Genomic DNA, 7,657 nt, shown 5'->3' with positions numbered 1-7,657 from the left:
TCTCTCTCTCTCTCTCTCTCTCTCTCTCTCTCCCCCCCCACCTCCTTCTCTCTTTAAAAAAAAAAAAAAAAGAAAGAAAAATAACGCTTGAAAATTTGAATGAATATGAACAGTCAGAAATTTGAAATCCCTGGTCTCTTAGGGAATTTGGAGAAATTGTGCTCCTGGGTTTCTAACTACAGTTCATGTCAAGGCATGTTCTTATCTACTTGGGAATTCATTGTCCCTGTTCTGCCTTCTTTTTCTGTGCTGGGGGGATTGAACCCAGGGATCTGCACAGCTAAGCACACATTGTACTACTTGGGAGATAACCCAGGTCTGGGGGCTATACTTTTGTTAAGGATTATCTCTAGAGAGAAAGTTATTTTCTCAAATTCATTCACTTTCTAATGAAATCCATGGATTTCTTTGGCTACAGAGGGAGGAATACAAAAGACACGCCCCACTATTGTGAACTCCAGGAGACACCAGCATGATTTTCAAGCTATGGTTTAGAAAGTCCCAGGGTTCCAGAAAGAACCCCTGGGTGGCAGGGTGCTCATGTGGTGGTGATGGCAAAGAACATAGCAGAAACTGGAAGAGAGCCCCTGGGAAAACACCCAGCTCCTTCCATCAGAGGGACTCTCCATATTTTTTGTATATGGGATTCAAAGAGAATTTTTTAATTGATAATCACTAATAGGGTAAACTGCCTCCCTTTTAATGAAGATTTGTATTGTTATCCTGAGAAACAGAAATAAAGTTTAAACCAGTTTAAGAAACACATACAGAAAAAAATAAAAGAAGAAAGGAACTGATTGAAGGAGAGACCTAAGAGAAGAATTCATTAAAAGTATAAAGAGTTCTGTCCCAAACACTTAAGGAGAACCTGGTAGCCATGGAATAAGCAAGGCAAAGGTCAGAGATTTGTGAGCTCCCCCAGGGTGCCTGTATTTCTTTTCCTCCAAGTCAATAATCCAGCCTCAACTACCAAAAACTTGGTTGTAAGACTTTTGAGAAAGAATTAAAACATTATATTTAAAAAGTCCCTAAAGAATTTGACAGTCTTAAGAGACTTTTAGGTTCTTCTATGAAAAACTGACAACATTGCATCTATTCAATTCCTAGTATTTTAATACAAATGTATTAATTTAATAAATTCATAATGAAGTCCTTTTAAGCATTATTACTTTCACAGTTAAAGAGGTGAAAAGAAATAGGACATTTTCAACTCACAGTGGCAAGACAAACTGTTCATAGCACCACTTTTAAGTTTAGTTATTTTCATCAGCTCTGCCATGATTGCTCTTCTCTTATTTCTTAAAAACCTCTCTATTTTACATAGTGAAAGTTTAATAAACCAGTGATTGCTATCAAAGGAACTTGAAAATATCCTGTTGCATTACATTACAACAAAGTATACCATAACACATTTGAGATAGAAATATCACTCCCCATTAACTCCAGCTTGTAGCTATTTATGATAACTTGGTGAACACTATAGGTTGTATTTCAGCATCATAAAGCTAGTGCACGTATAAGCGTGCGCACACACACACACACACACACACACTACACACACAGCATGCATTCCATCTAATTTAACTGCTCTTACTGACCTGTGACATGTTCTAGCTGGTGTAATACTAGATCAGAAGCCATCTCATCTCCATGCTGGATAAAGATTCAATTATTGAGTCTGTTACACTTGACATTATAGAACTTGGCTGAGAGATTTTTGTGGGAAATTGCTTTGTGGAAACTCCCTTGAAATCCACAGTGAAACTTGAACTTGGAAAATAGTTTCCTGCTATGTGTTTGCAAAGCCTTAGGTAAATAAATGCAGTTTAATTGGTTGTTAAGTTAAATTTAACCAGATTCCCAATAAAATAGAAATATGGCTTTTTCTAAGGAGATTTTTATTATAACTACATTCCACTGTACTTGTTGGGTTAAGGAAATAAGTTGAATTTTTTTAATCAATCTTAAAAAAAAACAAATCTAATATATATCCTTAGAATGAGCAAACTCTTTGCAGTCTTTTATAAACAATAAATAAATTTAGTATTAACTAAGTTCACTAATACAGGTTACAACATGATCTATATCTAGCATTACAAAATATAGTTCTTCTAATGGTTTCCCATTACTCTTCCCTACTAAAGAGTTGAACCAAATATCTGGTAGAGATACTAACAGAGAGACTTTAAAAGGCCATTGTTTTGTCACATCTCTTCGATGATGGCTTCTCTACAGAGATACTTTCTCTATGCTAGACAAAGTGCGCAAATGATAAGTCCTTGCCTTATGTAGATAGGTAATTTGGCTTACCCTGTACAGACCCTTATGTTTAATGATGCTTTATATGCCATATTAGAACATAGAGATTTGATAGTTTAAATATTACACAGTGCATAGATTAACTTTTTTTCTCTGTATCTTTTTTAATAGTTATTTAACCAATGGTTTTCTTATCAGAGCTCCAGGGCCAAATTTTGAAGTTATGACAAACTCATCCTTGATTTATATAGTAGGAAACTGTGAGTCATTTTATTTGCTTCCCTTTCATCCTCACTCTCTTCCAAATTATGATTCTTTTCTACATTACTTTTGAAAATGTTTTTTTTTTTAAATGTGCACCTCTCCATAATGAGATCACCTTCTTTATTTCCCACCTGTATCAGTACGCAGCTGCCTAACTAGTGCATGTACCTCCAGTCTTGTCTTCTTACTCCCCTCTCCAATCAATTTCAATATTTCCCCTGTATCCCTACCCGGGTTATAGTTCTAAAAGGAAGATCTGATCTCAATATTCTCTACTTGAAATGTTGCGTAGTTTGCAAATATCTCAAGAATAAATCCCAGACTTCTTGGCATGATATTCCATGTCTTTTAAATTCTGGCCTGTAACTATCTTTTATTTTTATGCCTTATATTCTAATTCAAACCTCCTACAATCTGCTATTTCAAACTATTCACTATAGTCTGAACATGGACTTTCATGCCTCTAAACCTAGGCTAGTGTCAATTCCACATCTGGAAGATACATACCTCTCTTTATATACATTATCCTAAATATAGTCTCTCTCTCTCTCTCTCTCTCTCTCTCTCTCTCTCTCTCTCTCTCATTTTAACAGAGCAGTGTGAAACTGTTTCATTGAAATATATTCCCCCTCTAAATTGAAAATTCCTTAATGGGCACACTGTTGGATTTATTACATAACATAATAATTGACATCCAACACTTATCAGCTATATTTGTATATTATTATTATTCAATTATTTCCCCCACAAATTGTGAGATCAGTGAGGTCAGAGAATGTTTCATTTTGCTTGCTCTGAGTCCTTACCACATACTTGCACTGCCTGCGACATTATAGATGTTTAAAACATGTGTGATGAATAAACAATGATTGAATTCCCCAATTCCTAAATTCTAAAGAATATAATACCAAACATGAAAATCATACTATGACCATTTTTTTCCTTTTCATGCAATAAATAATGGGCAAAAACATTTTACAGAGTCCCTTTGTTGTTTCACACACTTTTGTGATTTCTCATTGATACTGATAAAATACAGAGCCGCTAATCATATAACTAATATAAATAACAGTAGGTTCACAGTCAGCAGAGAAAATATGTTTTAGTGTTCAAGAAACTCCTCTCAAAGTTTCAAGATTCAGAGATATTAGGATCCCTTCTTCAAAGTCCCAGAATGTCCATTTTCTAATGATGGCTTTTGTCTGCAGGTCCCAAGATGACATTTCCTTCCTGTGAGAGAGATTAGCCATTTTTAGACAGCAAGTACCCAACTGCTTTTTCTCTTTAATAATAAGAAGAACCTAAATTGCATTGAAATAAGAGACTGAATACAATGTTCTTGTAGATGTAAAACATTTTTGTAGGTGGGGAGGACATAAATGCTTGTACCATTTGTCTTGGCTAGAAATCTCTGGAGTCCCACTTGCTGGGAAAGACAAACATTATCCCTGGTCTTTTAAAGGCATACAGAAAATGATTGTTCTGCACTTCTCAGCACTCTGTCCAATTATGGCCTGGGCTTCAGTGTGTCTTTTATAATTTGAGGTAATACATTAACAGAAGCAAGCAAAATAAAAATTGAAACAAGTTTAACCTCTAAAGTCTAGGTGAATATTTAACCTGTGATTTTCAAACTAAAGATGGCTATTTTTGAACATTTATATATATAATACTTGTCATAATAAAGTAGCAATCAAGTGAGTGAATGAATCAATTTTCTGATGGTTACAAAAACAGTGAGTGCATTCAAAGCCTCTGTTATCTAAAGCTAAACTTTCCCACTTCTCTTGCCATAGCTCTTCCTTTGCTAACACTGGTGTCTCCTTCTGGAATGTCTTTCACCCCAATTTCTATCCATCATAAATGTTTCTATCCTTCTGACTGTATCTGAAAGTCAGTCAGACGAAGTGACAAAGGCTCAAGTTCCAGACAGGCAGCTCTAGTTTCAAATACCTGCTCAGCCTCTTTCAAACCTTATGAGGCTGAGTAATAATTTTCTAAACATCACATTCTCGCCTATAAAATACAGGTCATAATTGTGTTAATCCAATAGGTTTATTTTGAAGATTAAAATAGATAACATTCCAAAATGCTTGTGACATGGTAGGTTTTCAATATGTATTAGAGTAAATGTTTCTTGGGTGACATTTACATCATGGCACTTTGCTTGTGCACCACATCCCCACAAGCAGAGTAAAGTAGTTCCCAAACTGGTTTGTATCTTAGAATCAAGTGACAGTCACTCAGAGACTCCATTGCCATATCACAGAACAAGTCACAGTCTCTGGAGTGGGGGTTGGGTTGAGTGAAACAGGGCACTTGTAAATTTTTGAAGTTCCCCCAGGAGATTACAATGTGCAGAGGAATTTGTTTGTTCGGTTTTTTAAAATATTTTTTTAGCTGTAGATGTACACAATACCTTTATTTTATGTATTCATTTTTATGTGGTGCTAAGGATCGAACCCAGTGCCTCACACCCACGAGGCAAGCAATCTGCCACCAAGCCATCTGTATCTCATCAGTAGAGATACAATAATATCTCTCCAAACTGCTTGATCATAAAAATCACCTGAAAAGTCTATTAAGTAATTTTAAAAGCCTTATACCACATCTAAATGTGTGTGTCTCTGTGCATCTCTCTCTCTCTTTCTCTCTCTCTCTCTCACACACACACACACACACACACACACACACACACAGTATAAATCTCCAAGACACAGGAATATGAGTCTGAATTTTTAAAGCATCATAAGTAAATCTTACGATCAGATACTGTTGGAAACACACCATTAGCAGATTGGCTGTAGTTCTATATTAGATTCTCTTAATTTATAAGCTCTTCTTCAGTGCAGAGATAGTGTCTCTTTCAACTTTGTATTTCCTAATATTCTGCCTGCACATAATGGGCATGCAATAAATGTTTGGAGTTAAAAGTAAGTATTTTAAGTCCATGCTGTACTTGATACATATCTAATTTGTATTAAGAAGTTGAGGAGAATATTAATATTTAAAATGCAAACAGGTGAACATAACCTGATATCTAAAAAGTGTTGGCATTTGTCTCAGCTTTGATACTACTGAACTTCAGAACCTTGTAAGGCCAACTAGATTTTCTGGACCTCAGTTTCTGTGTATGCCCAGTGGTATACAAATGCAGACAGACTAAATGGGTTCTCTAAAGCCTATGTATATTGAATGCCAGGCTAGGTACAAATTTTATTAAATATGTATGAGAAGAAAGTGAAGCTATATTTTCTCATTTTAAAGTGTCTCTACTAATTATTCTTTCCTGAAAAAAAATCATAACTTTTTCTGTAGCTCTGTAGTAGTACCTGCTGATGAAATGTGCTCAGAGCCTGGATGCCATTGCCCTTCCTACAGGGGCAGCAGCCTCCACCCCTGTGCTCTGTCATCCACACATACCTCCACGCTTATTTTTATTCAGGGGCTTCTCTCTCACTGTCTGGTTTGTGAATTATGTGTCTGCTTCCTGTTTTCTGCCAGAATGCTCACTCCTTACCAGTCAGTCATTTTTCATCAGTAGAGATACAAAATCATCACACTCATTGGTAATCCTCCCACCACACCAAATGAAAAACATACTTATTTCTGTTGCTGTATTTAACTCCATCCTTTCTCACTTTTCAGCAAATCTGGCTTGAAGATTAAAGTGACCAGATAAGGAGAACTGATACAGGTTGGTTAATCTCTGGTCTTTCTACTCACCGAGTATAACAAAGTCAGTGTGCTTTAAAAAAAAAAAAACAGATTTAGTAACTATTAGCTGTGGATTTATTTTTCATGAGTTAAATGGAAGAAAATAATTGATATTGAAATGCACTTATATAACTATAGCATCATATATGTAGAGGACTATAATGTGTACTTTTAAGTACAATTTTTATGGTCAATTGATATAACTAAAATCATTGTTTCATTATTTTCAGCAAGAATGCCAATGTTTAATTTAATTTTTTGATGATTAGGATAAAAAGGATAATAAATAATAATAATGATCAACAAATGAGTAAAATCTGATATCAAAATATGTTTAACATAAAATATTATTTACAGTACTGGGCATTAAACCCAACATCTTTCACAAACTAGGCAAGTGCTCTACCACTAAGCTATATCCTGAGCCGTTTTAATTTTTATTTTTAAAAGGGTCCTGCTAAAGTGCCCAGGATGGTCTTGAAGTTGCAATCCATTTGCATCAGCCTCCCAAGTAGCTGGGACTGCAAGCATGCAGCACCATACCCAGATGGTATATGTCTGAAATAAAAATGTACTTTTCTTTTCAGTACTGTATTTTGAAAAAGTTATCCAGAAAGGAGTTAAAATTTTATAACTGAGTCTAAACAGGTTATTGTATGAATACTCATTTCATTTCAGCAATTGATGGTCTAAATGTTAGAAACAGGTTAAATATCTATGATGATTCTGTAGTTCATTCAACTACCCACAATGACAATGTATCATATAGACTAACAGAAGAGATGGAAATATCTTATAGTAGTTCTAATTCTGCATCTGAGTGAAAGCAGCAGAGAGATTTTTCAGTAAAACACTACAATCTGATATTTGACCCAAGTTTTAATAAATCAATAAATCTCTGTTGAAAGCTGTTAGATATTGTAGAAGATAAAATGGAAGGTGAAGGATAACAAAGACTAACTCATTCCAGTTCTTAAAACACAGGTCGAGGAGGAATGGCAGTGAAGAAACAGAGATAACTGGTAGAGTACGTGATCCTGAGAAGATGACAGAAACAGGCCCAACTGGATTCAGTTCAGACATCCATGTGAGTGCTGTTCCTCGGGGCAATTACTTTGAACAGCCAATATTTTCAGTCTTTGCTATTGCTTAAAACAATTTTGAAACATTTTTCTGGTAAAGATGTATATCTTCCATATGATGACAAGGTTATCTGTGTTGAGTCCTAATATTTTATGTTTTGTAAAATATAGTTAGCAATATATATGTATATAGCAATATTATATATTTACCTATAATATTTACATATATTTATATGCATAGCAAAGTGGCTAACAGCACAATCTGTGAAAAAAAAATACCTGGCTTTAAATCCCAACACTACCAATTTCTGCATATGAGTCTTTTAATAAGTTAT

At 34.9% G+C, this 7,657-nt stretch overlaps 1 long non-coding RNA gene across 1 annotated transcript in view; it reads right to left on the bottom strand.

The window, feature by feature from the left end:
- Positions 1-3,739, bottom strand: part of LOC125610587 — an 11,864-nt gene extending 8,125 nt beyond the window's left edge. Inside the window, exon 1 of the long non-coding RNA XR_007340594.1 lies at positions 1,599-3,739. This is a non-coding gene — a long non-coding RNA (uncharacterized LOC125610587). The remainder of the gene's footprint in view (positions 1-1,598) is intronic.
- Between the last annotated feature and the right edge of the window lie 3,918 nt (positions 3,740-7,657).

The sequence above is a fragment of the Marmota marmota genome, unplaced genomic scaffold (assembly GCF_001458135.2).
Source record: "Marmota marmota marmota unplaced genomic scaffold, marMar, whole genome shotgun sequence".
Taxonomy (NCBI): Eukaryota; Metazoa; Chordata; class Mammalia; order Rodentia; family Sciuridae; genus Marmota; species Marmota marmota.
Note: the sequence above shows the minus strand (reverse complement) of the source record. Positions and strands in the feature narration are given on the sequence as shown.